This window comes from Salvia hispanica, unplaced genomic scaffold, assembly GCF_023119035.1.
Source record: "Salvia hispanica cultivar TCC Black 2014 unplaced genomic scaffold, UniMelb_Shisp_WGS_1.0 HiC_scaffold_523, whole genome shotgun sequence".
In the NCBI taxonomy this organism is placed as follows: domain Eukaryota; kingdom Viridiplantae; phylum Streptophyta; class Magnoliopsida; order Lamiales; family Lamiaceae; genus Salvia; species Salvia hispanica.
The window spans coordinates 33795-49599 of record NW_025952271.1 but is presented as its reverse complement, the minus strand read 5'-3'; the positions used below and the strand labels follow the sequence as shown (position 1 = coordinate 49599).

General features: G+C 36.0%; 1 pseudogene; it reads right to left on the bottom strand.

Moving 5' to 3' along the window:
• Positions 1-521: 521 nt before the first annotated feature.
• On the bottom strand, positions 522-6072 carry LOC125199508 (annotated as a pseudogene).
• Positions 6073-15805: the final 9733 nt, after the last annotated feature.

Genomic DNA, 15805 nt, shown 5'->3' with positions numbered 1-15805 from the left:
TGGATAATGAGGAAGAATTTCCTCTCTCAATAAATTTGTGTTAATCCATTTACATAAATAAAAAATAATTAAAATGAGCTAATTTTTTATTAATTAAATGACCAATTATCTAATGAGAATAAATTAAGGCTTGATACTTTATTTATTTAGTCATTATAAAATCATATATTTATAAATTATGATAATAATTTGTAAATAAAGATTTAGCTTATTATTTTGGAGCTAAACTGTTAGGAACTTAGGCTGTATGTGATTTATATGAATTTAGGTTGCAATATGTGACTTAGTATCTATGTGAATTTGATAATGAAGTTTTATTTATGACTATGATTTATGTGAATTTGATGATGAAGAATTATTAGATTTTTATTTGTTACAGTTATTATTTGATCTCTCGTTATTATTATGAATGCAATATATATAAATTAAATATTTTAATAAAATAATATTATTATATACTGCTATTTTTCAAAAGAAGTTTTAGCACCGGCTTATTGTGTTGTGTGCGCTATATATAAGCGTGAGTGCAACAGAACATTTAATATATACTCCGTATAATATAACAATTTACATCTCTTAAGAAATTGAATCTATCAGTACCAATTGGTTCCTAGATATCTTCCTCGAAATTTATAATGGTCTCAATAATATTTATTCCACAACGCCTTGTTTTAGCCTTTGAATGGTGATGGGATACCTCTTTTGAGTTCTCGTCGTGGGAAAGAAAACTAGCTTGTCTTGCTCTATCGCCTCCCAGCTGCAAAATCATCAAATAATTCAATCTCATTACACATTAAGCCCTAAATAATGACACCATTGTCATCTTAAATCAAAATATACATAAATATTAAAGACCATGCCACGTGAACTGATGATACCTAAATTGAGTGACTAATCGATGAAGAAAAACCGAAAGCTCAACCCTAGCAAGCTCCACTCCTGGGCAGCGTCGAGGGCCGCCTCCGAGCGGGTTGTACATGCTTATCGTGCTAGTTGCTTCCGAATAATTCTGTTGGATGGAAACAAATTCAGTCATAAGTCATGAAATTAGTACTCCATATAACATAATTTAAAAATATACCTGCCATCTCCACGGATTGAAAACTCGAGCATCTTTAAAGTGATGATTATCCATATGTACCCCACGGAAAGAAGCGAAGACCTTCCATCCCTTAGGAATTGTATAACCTTCTAATTTGAAAAAATAAAAATAAAATTGAACTTTTTAATTTTCACTTCCTATAATTCTATCTCCAATTTCGCCAAGAGAATTAATCTTGCATTGGTTTAAAAATTGAAACAATGTGAAACTCACCTTTGATAGTGACATCGGTTATTGCTCGTCTAAACACACCACTAATTATGTTAGCCACTCGAAGAGTTTCATTCACCACCTAACAATAACAATTGAAGATCAATAAATAGGAAATGAGACATTTTTTACTCTTAAACAAATTCGTAAGAAAATGGTATAAATTGACGTTACAAAATGAACTTACACATTGAGTGAAAGACATGGACTTGTAGTCTTCCCACAGAAGTGCATCATTTTCCCCCTCTTTTAGCCTGATTTCTTCATGCTCGTGCTGTCAAGAGAAAATGGTACACATCATAAATTTTTTGGTAAAGAAAATTACAACTAATACAATATTTAATTTTATCTAATTAACACAACATTTGAAATGGTCTTTCATATTTCCATAAGTTAGTTCATGAGAAATAATCTTGATAATATATAGCGTCACGAATTTCATTTCATTTGATTATAATTAAATGGTGAAATCTTTAATCTAATTTAATCACGTAAAGTGTAATTGGAAAATCTGAAATGTCAAAAATGCCCCCTTGGGGGGTTAGTTCTGACATAGGCGTGCAGAGTGTTTGTCTACTGGTGGCTACTTTATTCACTGTTTCTTTGTCTATATTTTCTCTTAAATTCAGCCAGAATTTTTTGTTGCATTATCACTCTATATGCTAAGTTAACGCTGAGATGTACACTGTATAACTAAAAATATTTATTGGATGCAATCATGCAAATAATAAGAAGATGATATTCATCTGTAGAGATGAATAATGTTAGAAAAATAAAATGGTACTCCATACTCTATGATTTCAAATAAGAGTAACTGTGATATACTCCAATTTCTACACTTACTGCTTCTTTACAATAATTTGGTGTATAAAAGGGCAATATAGTTCTGGGTTGATATAATATGACATGCCAGGCGCACTGTGAACATGATATTGGAATGGAAACTTTGAATGGTGAGCCATCCTTTTCAGTGAAATTGACATTATTAACTCATGCACTCACTTTTCTTTATTACTCCTACTTCCTTTCATTAAATGAAAATCTTATTAATTTTTAAAAAATAGTCATATTTATAAACGGTACAAAATTAAATATACAATTAGTAAAATATAAGAAAAAACTAATATATAAAAAATAAAATTAGTTTATTAGGAGGGTTAAAATTAAAAAAAAAAATCAATTTATGCATATGTATATTTTCATTAATTTGTTCACATTGTGTCTTTTTTTGTCCTATAACTATTAATTATATATTCTTTTACCATAGTCCATTAACTTATTTAACTCACAGTCTTAAACATATAAACTCATATTCAATTAAAAAAATTTCACATTTCTTAATAATATTAAACAATTTTTAAAATCTCTACTAAAAAAAAATAGGATAACTAATAGGACCAATAAATAGTCAAGTTGAATTCGGATACCATCACAATTTTTTACAGGCATCCCGTGGCTAGTCTATGTCGGCTTGTCTTTTCTTCCAAAATTCTCATTGAATATAAACTTATTAACCATAGTGTAAGACATGGAAAATCTTGTTCTGATACCAATATAATCTAATTCAAAATTTGTATACATGGAGTACTATTTGATTGCATGTTTGTATCTTGCAAAAATAGTGATAATGTGAATTACTTATGAAATAAAAACAGTGCAATTTTCAAAATCAATTATTCCATAGCTTTTCTGATTTATTCTTAATTATTGCTAACATTTTGAATAAGTATAACTTTCATGATTTTATTAAAATATTAACCATATTAATAATATACTTACTATTATAATCTCGACTAATAATGTAACTAACAAATTTTATCTAATCTCAGTACTTTGGATGGAAATTGTGTTGTATTATTTTCAATAATAATAAAGTTGTGTTGTATTCAATATTAATATTATTATTATTATTATTATTATTATTATTTGTATTGGACCATATATAGAATCATCCCAATCCTACCAAACAAGTAATTTTGTTCAGAATTACCAACAAGGCCTATTCCATCAATATTAACCCAAGTCGTCAATGTTACTATAGTTTATTTCAGGAAATGAAAAAAGGTAACGCTTATGATTAGAAATGTTTCTTAGTATTAATTTAGTGAGTTGTAGTAGTAATTTTATAAACAAGATACAGGCCCGCACCCTGCAACCTGCCGGCATAATCATGGCAAATTGAAATTAATGTAGGATAACATCACCTATAACTAGATAAAAATTACACCTCCTTTAATCATTTTCCAGCCTCATTAAGAATTCCAGTATATTATAGTAGTAAAATATTTATGAGATGAAATTATTTTTTGAGTTGTGTTGTTTTTACACTTTTTGTTTTCGAATAATTAATTTGCTTATTTGTGTCTCTATAGAATTTAGTTGGATGAGATATTGGATAAGGTAAAGAGACATGCCCACCTTGTGAGTCTTGGGTCCACCAACATTAGTTGGCTCCTCTTTCAAGATTGGAGTTTTGTCCACCAACATTAGTTGGCCTCTCTTTTAACACTTGGATTCTTTATACTACTATAATTTATTACTACCTCCGTCCAAAATTTATTACTCTTTGCCGGCCGGGTTTTAAGAAATGTAATGAAAAGTGAGTTGAAAAAAGTTGGTGGGATATGGGTTCTATTTTTAAAGTATTAGTTTTATAATAAAATGTGAGTAGGAATGAGTTATGAATATGAGGTCACTACCAAAAATGGTAAAAGTGAAGTGTATCAAATTTTTAGGGACGAACAAAATGGTAATATGTATCAAATTTTCAGGACAGAGAGTAGTATAAAAGAGGTTCTTAATGTGAATATACCGGAACAATCTCTGTATATACTAGTACTATAAAGCATGGAAATGAACTCTACTTATTCATGGACACTAAATCTCACTGAAAATCAACATGGCATCTCAAATCACAATATGCAAGACATACTATTCTTAGGTGACCATCTCCAAAGTACACTAAAATCTAAAATGGGATAGGTATTTAGTTTCAATAGTACTCAAAAACCAATCCCATTTTCGGTTTTTGAGAAAAAAAATACCTATCTTTTAGGTTTACACTAAACCAAAATCTAAAAAAATCTCAAATTTTGTGAGTAAAAAAGCATAATATAGAGAATATTCTTTTAAATTTGAGTTTAGTATAAATGGAAATCAATATTTAGTGTGAGATTTATATTAAAATGAGTTTGAATTTAGTGGAATGGTTGGAGATGCTCAGGCAATCTCACTCTAACATGAAATAAATACTAATAATAGAATATGAATTAAATATTAAGTAGAGATAGAGGGACTTGACTTAACAAAAGAAAAAGGAGAAAAGAATTTGTACCTTAAGTTGAGCTAAGGCAAGAGGGGTCTCGGTAAGGAATTTAACGGCGGGGTCATAATAGTGGATGTGGTCTCATAGCCAGCCACCAGCAAAGCCAACATAAATCCACTATTTGGTCGTCGGAAAAGCCGCCTTGCTCCTCCAGCAGCCCCGCTAGCATATCGTTCTTTACCTCTCCTCTTTCGACCGCTCTCCTCCTACCCCTCACCACCAACCTCAACGCCTCCGCCACCTTCTCGGGCCTAAAACACACACATTATTCAAAATACAATTTTTTTAAAAAAAAATAAACATGAATCTTAAAATAAAATCTGAGCTTGTTACTATTTTTAACGAAAATATATGTACTTGAATAGCTTTTCGATATGTGGTGGAAAATGGGGAGTGGATGGTGAAAAAGCCTTCAATAACTAGCATATACTCTTTCATGAGATTCTCAGTCCATTCACACGGATCAAAGCTCATCAACTGCTTCACTGTTAACTGAAAAGTTATCTGCACATTCAAACACCATAATCAATTTATTTCACATATCTTTTAAAAAAAAGATTAAATCCCATCTCATAAAAAAGCATTTATAGAACCTTCCTTCACAATATCCATACAATACAATGATGAGAAAACAAAAGATAATGGGCTAAAAGGGCAAGAAAATCAATGGGTCACACTACATGCACATGTGTGTGGGTACATCGTGCTTCTAAAGCTCAATCCACAATAATACTATAAGCAAATTATTACTTTAGCAAGAAAAAGTGATCCTAACATAACATGAAATGATGAAATCATCACGCATGCACTCAAATCAAGCCATGAATTTGTTATTAATTTTCATTTCTATTGCCCCTAGATCATATTATATTCCACTAACTCATTTTCGCATTTGATTAAAAAAATGCTAGTACCTTTTGGCTTCCTCCATGAGGAGAACCCGGGCGGTCCAGGAGTCCATGTTGAGGCAGACGAGGCGGTCTATGTCGAGCAGGAGATGATCGCGGATGATGGCCGAGTTCGCGAAGCTCGTGGTGAGGGAATGCATCCGCTTGTGGAGGCTGCCTCTCATCAGCAGGAGCGAGTGCCGCCCCAGCAGATTCGATATCGAACCGGGTAGCTCGACTCGAACAGCCGCCCCTCGTTCTGCAGGATGAGCCGGTTCGTCTCCAGGTCGGCCGAGAACACGGTCGGCTCGCCAAACAAGTGGGTCGTGAAAACCGGCCCATATCGGCCCACCCGATCATCGATAAAAGGCTCCGGATTCTCCGTCTTGTAGGCCGAGATGAGCTGGAGAGTCTCCCCGATCCATGGGAGGCCCAGGTTGCCCGGCGGCAACCGCCCCCGCCGCCGCCTGCTGCGGCGGAGGATGTAGATTGATAGAGAGAGAAAGGAGAGGATGAGAGAGAAAACGAACATTACTATTACTGCGGAAGTAATGAGAGCACACGGATGGAGATATATATGTGTGTGAAAGGAAAACTGTGCAGAAAAAAGAAGTTGGGATGTGAACCAAATAAATGTCCGACTTTATTATTGTCGATTTTTATTTATTTTTTAAATCAAGCCAACATTGCCCAAAATCATAGGCTAATTTAACCCAACACCATCATTATTATTCTTACTTATTTATTAAGTAAATGAATTTAGTACTTTTGTTCAATTCAAGTAAAATATGCATTGATTTACGAGAACTAGATCGATGTGATTTCTATTTAAAAGAGCATCCACAGGTCCGGTAGGGCCTTTGGCCCAGCCGATCGGCCGAACCATTCGATCGGCGGTTGATCAGCATAAAATTGCTGGGCAGCCGATAGGGGGCCCCCGGCCGTCCTGGCTTCCCAATGCGTGCCGATCGCGGGCCAATTTTCGTTTTAAATTTTTTTAAAAACCCATATATACGCGATTTAGTTTCATTTTCATGGCACCACTTGTTTTAACGAGTTTTTCTCTCTCTAAATTTTTGTACAAGTGCAACATCGGGGGAGATAACGCGGGTGGAGCGGTGGTGGTAGTGGTGGTAGTGGTGGGATCCCGAGGAGTACAAACGGCAAATGAACGAGGCTATGGAGGCTACAGAGCCGAGATGGAGCGGTACATGCGAAGGGTGGAACAGGGCGGACTCGCCCTCCACCGGTTGTCCACCGGACAGGATTGATCGGATCACGTAGCCGCACATCGGTCCATATGACGACTATTGCCCGGACCGCGTTTCCGGAACCATTTCGGGCGTTTTAGAATGCGGGGAGTTGTTTATGCAATCGTTGACGCTTTGGAGCGTCGATATTTTATTTCCGCTTCATACGATCGGCCGAGATCCCCCCACCCCTATCCAAAAGTGCCGGCGGCAATCGTGATGGCTACGGGGGCCCCGCGGACATGTGGGATAAGTACCTCCCATCGTGAGACGACCTGCAATGTCCGAAATTTTCTCGGGCGTGATTCAAATTTTCGATGGGAGTATCTTCGAACCCCTCCCCCCAAAAGATTGCCGGATGAGGGATGCACGGGGAAAGCGAGGGGTTTCCCCCGGGATGTTAAAGCATAGATTGTATGCATTGGGAGTGGAACCCCCATTGCTGGAAGGGCCTACACGCCGGCTACAAGTCAAAGAATCCCACGATGATCCTCGAGGCCGTAGCGGGTTACCGACGTGGATCCGCATGCGTATTTTGGGGTAGCCGGGTCGAACAACGACCACAACGTCCTCAACTCGCGCCCCTCTTCAACGAAGTGTCGGGGCATCGGTCCCAACCGTCTCATTTGTGGCCAACGGCCCGTATGATATGGGCTACTACTTGGCGGATGGGATATACCTCAGGTGGCCCGCCTTGTAAGACGATCGGGGACGCGGTGGATGACAAGAAGGCCTCTTTGCGGGAAAGACGAGTCGGCGCGCAAGGACGTGGAGCGGCATTGCGTACTCCGGCCCCTATGGGCGGCAATTAGGGTCCCAAGCGTTTGTGGATGTCAAATGCGTTTCCCAAATAATGCCGCATTATCATGCACAACATGATCGTCGAAGACGAAGGCAAACCGACTAGTTGGCCAATACGATGGCCGGTCCCAAACGGACGCCACCCTAGCGTACGCATAGGGACCCCGATGAAGTCGGCCGCCTCCAGGAATATGCCGACATGCGCCAAGTGGATGCTCATATTCAACTCCAAAATGATATAATTGAAGAGTTTTGGGGAAGAGCGCACGGCGATAGTTTTTTTCTTTATTATGTAATTTATTTTTTTAAATGAATGTACTTTTTTTTAATGCAAATTTAAAGAATTTTCCCGTATATGTCCTCGTAAATTTAATTCCGCAATTTAATCGTAAATTTAATTCCGTAAATGTAGTTGTTTTTGAATTATTTTTATTATTTGGGCCCCTGGCCGGCCTAAATCGATTGGGGGTGGATTTTTAGTCTTGCGGCGTGGGAGGAAGGAGAGTCGGCCTATGTCGACCTATTTCTATTGTGGATGCTCTAAGGTTATGATTAGGCCTAGTACCAATATATCGAATCCTCCTTGCCATATTAAATACGTATCTAATTTTTTTTTCGATTGGGTTTTTCTATGGTTTATATAGATATAAATCGGAGTAGTAATTAATGGTTATACAATTTGAGTGATTTTTTTACATACAATTAGTAATTTGATAGAGTGATTTTGCATATATGTAAATTGATAGAGTGATTTTGCATATATTTTTTTTAGCATCGGGCAAAAAATTTTTTTCCAATGCGTTACGTGACGCCCACTCGGCCCCAGTGGGCATCTTTTTAACCCGTTTGAAAATTATTTTAAAGAAAATCAGAAAAATTTAAAAAACATCATATCCCAAATTGGTATGTTTATTCCTTTTTCTGAATATTCATTTTTATCCTTAATTCATCCACAAATCATTATAAATATCTCGTTCATTAAAAAAATCCCCGATGAATTTTCCACCCTTTCATTCTCTCTCAAATTTTTCCCCTCCACATTTTCAAATATAACCGAAAAACCACCATCAACTCGAGAGGGGGTGAACTAGTGGAGCTCGAGTCGGCAAAGGATCGGAAACGTCACATTTTGGATCACGGTGTTAATATTTGTCCCAATGCTCCCCGGAAAAACGCTCAGAGTTCAAAGCTATCCTTAACCTTTTGGACAAATTGTTCAAAGGGGGGGCCCTTTTGAAAGATCTTGGGGGAAACTTCCCAAAAACCCCAAAGGCAGGATGGTCATGAAACCTACAACACTACCGTGGATGGATCCTTGTGCAATCCCCGATGTTTCACAAACATTTAAGACGAGCAAGTGAAGTCGAAGATATCCAAAAGGTTGCGACATCATATGAAATGAGGCGGAGCGGGGAGATCATCGGCCACGATGACTTCGGGCCCCTTATCTTTGAAACACCCCAGCCTTCATGTTTATCACTACATGGGAAGATTCAAAATCGGATAAGTGGGCGGGTTCACATAATCCTTGGCTGGCCCCCCAAACATTTAGGGCAAAATCGACATAGACGAGACGGGGGCGAGCGAAGACGAGCTAGTGGACCCCGGGTCTAATAGACAAGGCTGGGGACTCCAAGGGGGTCCGCCTTACCGCGGAAAAGACGCCGGGGGGTTTCGGGGGCTCCCAAATAGGCCCGGTTCGGTTTTTCCTAAGTTCAAAGGAAACAAGCTTATGAAGGGGCGGGTTTCGAAATTTACGTCCCACTTTCCCCCCTGACCTAGATTGATAAATTATTCGGCGTATGTTGGCACCTTGGGAAATTTCAGTTCTTGGGCTGCCCGGGGAGGACTTTTGGGAGCGTGTCAATGAAAGCAACAACACAAAGCAACCGTTGGCCCTTCGTGCAAATAAGTATCCCGAAATCATTTTCCCCAAGAAAAGATGAAATCTAAAAAAGAACGGGTGGGGGGAAAGTGATTTATATTTCGGACATGTTATTCTTAAAAGACCATGAATTTTGGATCAATTTGTCTGTTTCCCAATTACGGGGCCTCTTTTTTCTTTCGAGATCACCACTTCAACCACGCGGATGATTTATACAAATACAATGGTGTAAATGTACTAAGGATACAAGTAATTGAACCCTAACTATTACAAGGTTCTTGATCGAAACCCTGGTTCACCCACTTGATTCGTACCAGACACTCAAACGAGTCGGTAACTTCACACAAGATCCTCTCGGATCAAAGATGAGAGACTAACACAAGAGAAAAATAAATCGAATAGATCACAAAATATGGCTCAGAATCCGCCACCACACCGATCTATTCTACAAGAACAAGACCCAAGGAAGCACAATTTGGGCCGGTTAGAGTTCACCCTCACCCACCGTGCCTTCACCCAAGTTCCCCCCACACGGATCAAGTTCCACCGAACAAAACCTCACAAGAACCCACGTCTCACAAACCCTAGTTCTTCCTCGAGCCCAAACAATCGAAGAGATTGCCTTATTCCGGGCCCCACAAAAGATCTACCACTCAAAGAACCGTGAGAGATCACAGAGATGGCCGGAAACTCATCGGAGAAGAAGAGAGAAGAGAGATTAGAGAGTGAATGAGACTCAAGGAGTTGGCTCTCACATAACAAACACGACCCCACATCCAACGATGGAGAAGCATGATCCGGGAGAGGGAGCACGTGGCGGCATCACGGGGGAAGAAGATAAGTCATTGGGCTCACCGCCAATTAATTCCTTTTGGCTCAAATAAAAGCGGCCTAAATAATAGTCCACACCAATATCCCAAACCAGGCCTTTCAAGCATGTCGGTACTTGGAAGAAGGTTTGTAATCGGATAAGTGGATGGGTGGCACCACCGATACTCCTCGAACTCCACCTCCCAAACGGTTGAGGTCGCAAGTCGACCATATCGAGGACAAGGTCCAACCCGGTTCGCTAGAGGCTGATTTAGATAGTTTTGGAGCAGTGCGAGTGGATCTAGTGCCGGTTCACCCCGTCGTTCACCTAGGACAAAGGGCCCAAAAAAGCTATCCGCATGGGAAGACAAAGCCCAAGCTCAAAGTGCCCCCAAGGTCCACCCCTCCATGCCCTAATCCGAAGATTTTATTCGAATATTTATAAACTAGCCCCTGACATGACATAAATGAATTGCAACAAAAGTTGTGCATGGCCATGATTGAAGCCTCCAACCTAGTCTACCACCACTAGTTTTCAATTATTCGGATTCCAATTATGCCATTTTTAATTATTAGGATTTAAAATTTTACAATTTTTTATTTTTAGGTTTTTTAAATTATGCAATTTAAAACTTTTAGGAATTTAATCATGCAAGTTTTAAATTTTTAGGAATATGTAAAGTTATTTTTGGGTTTTTTAATGAAGTTTTATTACTAATGAAATGTTTTTTGAATTTTAATTTTAAATTGAAGAATAAAATAGTGAGACCCTTTAAGGGAGGAATAGATTATTGGAGATATTTTTCCTTAGTTAGGAAATTAAATAAAAAAAATACTTTCTCTATTCCACATTAATTGAGTCATTTTTTTCATTTAGAAACGTTCCATGAATCATTTCCCTATTAAGCTAAAAGTAACACTTTTCTCTCGTTACTTTATTTCTTTCCTCTCTTACTTTATTTTTCTACTTTTCTCTATTTCCACGTTAATATCTCTTCACTTAAATCTTTTTTTTAAAATCCGTATCGAAAAGTAATTCTACTACTCCCTTGTTTGATAGTAGTTGAGTCATTTCTTTTTTTGTAAAACTCATCACTCCCTTCTTACTTACTTTATTTTCTCATAATTTCTCTTCCCTTTTCATTTCCTTTCTTTATTCTCCATTTACATAACTCACTTAACTATTTTTTCTTAAATCGCGTGCTTAAAGAAAGCGTTTCCACTCTCGGAATGGTGGGAGTAGATAAAAGTGTTGTAAGGCACGTAAATAGTGTATGACATTCTCTAATTAAGGATTAAGTTGTGAGGATCCATATCAAATTTATTTATATATTTATATTCCTTAATAGTTTTAGTTTTATTTCTTTATCTAACTATTCAATTTTTTCTACTCAGTATTAATCAAATTTCAATAAACTGAATACTCATTTAGCCATATATATAAATCAGGTTTTAATAATCTATTGTAATTTCTAGTCAGTAAATCAAATATATAATTATATAATAGCATTTGCAAAAATTTAATAATGTATTGTAATTTTTATAAATATAGTTCTAATATTATGTAAATTAATGGTTTTGTTTATGTAGTTTAATTACAATTAAATTTGAAGCAAAGAATTATATTTTCTCATGATATTAATCAGATTTTAATACATTAAAATTTTCATAATTATATATTATTTGAATTAATAACATTTATATTGCTAGCTTTATATTTGAAATAATATTTGGTCCTATTTTTAGAAGAGAAATAATTCGTTTTTTAGAATATAAATAATGTATCACAATTTACAATCTCTGCCATGACCTTTGGTTGACAAATTCAACGCTCCACCACAATCCTCTTAATTCATTAACAGAAATATATAGTAATTAATTTCTTACCATAAACATATTTAAGCTAACCGTAAAAACGGATCGTAAAAACGGATCGTAAAACGGATCGCAAAAATTTGAACCGTAGAATCGAATTCAATAACAATAGAAAACAGCCATTCTCACAACAATAAATTAAACTAGCAACAACAATCCTTTCATTTTTTCACACACACAAAAGAAAAATAATAATAATAACAATGGCAACATTAGGGAAATCCTCTGTCCTCGCGGCCTTGGCCCTCCTCCTCGCCTCTGTGGCGTACGCTGGGCTGGACGAGCGTGCAAGCAGACCCCAGACCCAGCCTTCTGTGCAACGCTCCTCAAGCCCAGCGAGGCCGAGTTTGCGGATAATAATCCCTCAAAGATGGAGAATGCGGGTGTGAACGCGGCCATCGAGAAAGTCAACGAAGTGAAGACTTTCATGAAGGGGCCCGTGGCTAAGGGCGCGAAGAACAAAGAGGTGAAGGAGGCGGTCGCAGGCGTGGAGCACGCGGGCCAGTGTCCACTCAGCCTGGCACTGCGGAAGCTCAACAACGACACTAGCACGGCTCACAGCCACACTCGGGAAGCTACTCAAAGCCATCCCCAAGAAGCTCGTGGATATCTCCCCATGCGATGCAGAGTTGTGTTGATGCGTTGAAGAGAGTGAGGCGGAGGCCAAGGGCGACGACGCCAAAGTCATCACTGAAGGAATTAAAGTAGCACAAGAGGCGCACCGCGCTTGCTCCATCGCCGAAGCCATGATTAAGCTCTAAAAAATTAGGCCAACATGGTATATACATCTACTATAAATTTATATGAACGTGTTGATTTATTTAGGAATAACCCTATTGTGTTTAAATTTATGTGGCGATAATGCTACATGATTAGCTTATATTGGTGATAAATAAAAGTGTAATAGATAGATTTACATTAGTTATGCATTGAGATTTGTTGTAATTGTAAATATGGGCGTTAATTTGTTGCTCGTTGCAAAGAGTTCAAATATAAATACTTTTATGGCTAATATCGTTGAATCGTTTTCAGCATTTGCTCTCGAATATATATTGTGAAGGTTTTGTCTTGCTACACCTAGACGAATGCACCACCTAAGTTTGATTTCCATGAGAGGCGTGAAAAGTTTTAAAGTTAGATTAGCTTATATGTAAATATCAATTAAAACTAGAACAAAAATGTTTTAACTACTAGTGGTACATAGTGCAATAGAAAATAATAAACATGATTGTTTGCGACCAAGGTTATGAAATATTTTCGAGCACAAATGAAAACAGCGACCGGTTTTAAAAATGGGAATATTCACCCCTACGGTTACTAGTCGAATTTTCTTCCATATTGTGAGTAATCGTGTGTGCTCGGAATTAAATCATATAAAAAGAAAATTTAGTTATCTTACACCAACAGTTTGCTAGTAAGATGCTCACAAATTAGCGAGCACAAGTACATGTGCTGTTAATTCTTAAATGATAAATAAAGAAGTTAAGTGCAGTCAGAAACGATATGCTCATATAATGTCAAGTTCGAGGAAGTGAGAGTCGAAATTACATCGACAGCCTATTATAAACATACGCTGCATAATAATTTCTCATATCCACGCCGTGCAGAGCAAATACGGGAGACTCATACAGTGGCTGATATTTATTTTGTGTCTAGTGTGGTTCAATCGTTGGATGGAAATATGTACTTAATACACTAATACACGATGCTATAAACACTCGGCACACACTCCTCTTGAGTCTTTCAACACATAATTCGATAGATTGATTCATCACGAGAAGAGACAAAAGTACAAGGAAGGCAAATCTGTTCTGGAGCAGTCTGTCAACCTCTTGATCAGTTATGATGGTGTTTTAGTATGTATGATCTGCTACATTGTTGATGTTGGTTTCCATTGTAGAATGTGGTATTCATAGACCAAATAAGTTCTTTTTAGTTTTTTGAATGAACTTTCATGATCGATTTGGAACACAAATACATAGTGTATATGCTATTGGTTAAATGCAACTAACTTATCTATTAAGTGCAAAATATTTGTAGTTTTTATATTTTAAAGAAGGTATTTAATTGGTTCTTCCAACGCATATATTTTTTAAAATTGAAATGGAAAATTTTATTTTACGGCTACAAGGGAGATGAATAGAAATTTCCATCGAACTAGAATTAGGAAATTTCTTTTCTGTTAGTTTGATATCGAGAGGACACACATATATAAATGTAATAATTTATTATCCCTATATTGTAGTAGTACGAAATGTGATCAATGTCGAACCCTTCTTAAAGCCCGAACTAGAGACTAAATTTGGGCCACTCATTTTTCTTTATCTTATGGTTAGGATTAATTTAGAATTAATTTAATATTTTATTAAATAAAAATGTTTTTAATTTATTTTTATTTTTTTAAAATAATTTTAAAAATTTCTTAAATTTTTTTTATTTGATAAAAACTTGTTGGAGTAAATAATGAACTATATTCACTACATAATGAACTAAATGAATGTATGTTATGAAGTAATTTTTCGCATTCATTATATACCGAATTTACTAATCGAAAGATAATTATGTTATAACACATTATGAAGTAATAAACTAATGAAATGAAGTACTAAACTAATGAAATGAAGTAATAACATAACGAATGAAGTAATAAACTAACTGAATTAAGTAATAGATGATGAATGTAAGAATAAACTAACGAATGAAGTACTAAACTAATAGAATGAAGTAATAACATGCCTGAATGAAGTAATAAACTAACAAAAATGAAATAATAACATGATGAATGAAGTGATAAACCTAACGGAATAAAGTAATAACCATAACCCAATGAAGTAATAGCATGAATAAATGAAGCAATAAACTAACTAATAAGTAAAGACGATCAATGAGTAATAAGTTCATAACAATAACATGACTGGATGAAGTAATAAACTAACGGAATAAAGTAATAACATGACTGAATGAAGTAATAAACTAACGGAATAATGTAATAACCCTAAACTCAACTGAAAGATAATTATGTCATAACACATTACGAAGTAATAAACTAATGAATTAAGTAATAGATATGAATGAAGTAATAAACTAACGAATGAAGTAATAAACTAATAGAATGACGTAATAAACTAACTGAATGAAGTAATAGCACGATCGAATGAAGTAATAAGTTCATAACGTACATTCATTTAGTTCATTATGTAGTGAATATAGTTCATTATTTACTCCAGAAGTTTTTTGTGAATAATAAAAAAATTTAAAAAATTTAAAAAAAGTTAAAAAAATAAAATAAAAACATTTTTATTTAATAAAATATTAAATTAATTGTAAATTAATCATAACCATAAGATTAAGAAAAATTAGTGGCCCTAATTTGGTCTCTAGTTCGGTCTTTAAGGGTGAATTTTTGGTTAATAGACTCGTAGTAATACGTATATACTTTCATATTCCTCGAAAATTATTTTGTCCAGTTGATGTTGTGTATTAGGAAAATAAATAGTGAGCCCTTCTTAGCACGCGGGAATGAAATGACATTCCTACCTCCATTCCATTCCTTTGCTTGATACATCCCTTTGGAATGACCATTCCATTCCACATGGAATACCCATTCTTCTATCCATTTAGCTAAGAAATGAACATTCCATTCCATTCCATTTTCCTTTC